The following is an 818-nucleotide window of genomic DNA, read 5'->3' on the forward strand; positions in this document are numbered from 1 at the left end:
ATGTTCCCGCAGTATCTCTGAATATTGATTTAAGATGCGGTAGGGAACGATGGTTATCTCAAACCACATTTTTAAACATATTAGATTCAGGAAAGGGAATTTCATGCATGACCATCTGAAGCACAACATATTCCACACCATTTAGAACTATCTCAGGTTCTCTTTTCATATTAATCATTTCTACTTAATTTAAAATTTACCAGACACCTCACCACTGAAAAATATTCCAGTTTAAATATTTGACTTGAGTTGCTCCTCTTTTGTTTAATGACCAACTTTTTATATGGATATAAAAGTGTGTTTAAAATGTAGTTTTGTTCCCTCTTTCTGAATAGACTTCCACTATTACTTTTTACCAACTAGTTTCATTGAAAGGTTTCCAGCGTTACAGGTAATGTAAAGTCCATTAGGTCAGGCTCTTCATAGCATGACATGCAGTAAATTACAAGTGCTTCAAGCAGCTCAGTGAATTACAGTTCATCACTTTGAAAGGTTCCCACTACAAGACTACAGATATCAGATCTGGCAGTTAGGATCCAATTAACACTTTGGTCAGAATAATCAGATTGCATGTGTAAGACTTGTATAATTCGTTTATTGCTTCCATGCATCTTCTGTCTGTAGGTAAATTTGTTGCTGTTATTTCAAAGCTTGGAATCAGTATTTCACTTGCCTTTAGGTTATATTTCAAGTTCTTTTGCAGTGCAGTGATGAACTCTCCCTGTCCCAGCAATTTAGATCACTTGTCCTGTAGATATTACTGCTTGAGAAATGGTTTGTTTCTGGTGGTTTTGTTTTGTATTCTTACCATGTCATTA

Source organism: Fulmarus glacialis, unplaced genomic scaffold (assembly GCF_000690835.1).
Source record: "Fulmarus glacialis isolate BGI_N327 unplaced genomic scaffold, ASM69083v1 scaffold8827, whole genome shotgun sequence".
In the NCBI taxonomy this organism is placed as follows: Eukaryota; Metazoa; Chordata; class Aves; order Procellariiformes; family Procellariidae; genus Fulmarus; species Fulmarus glacialis.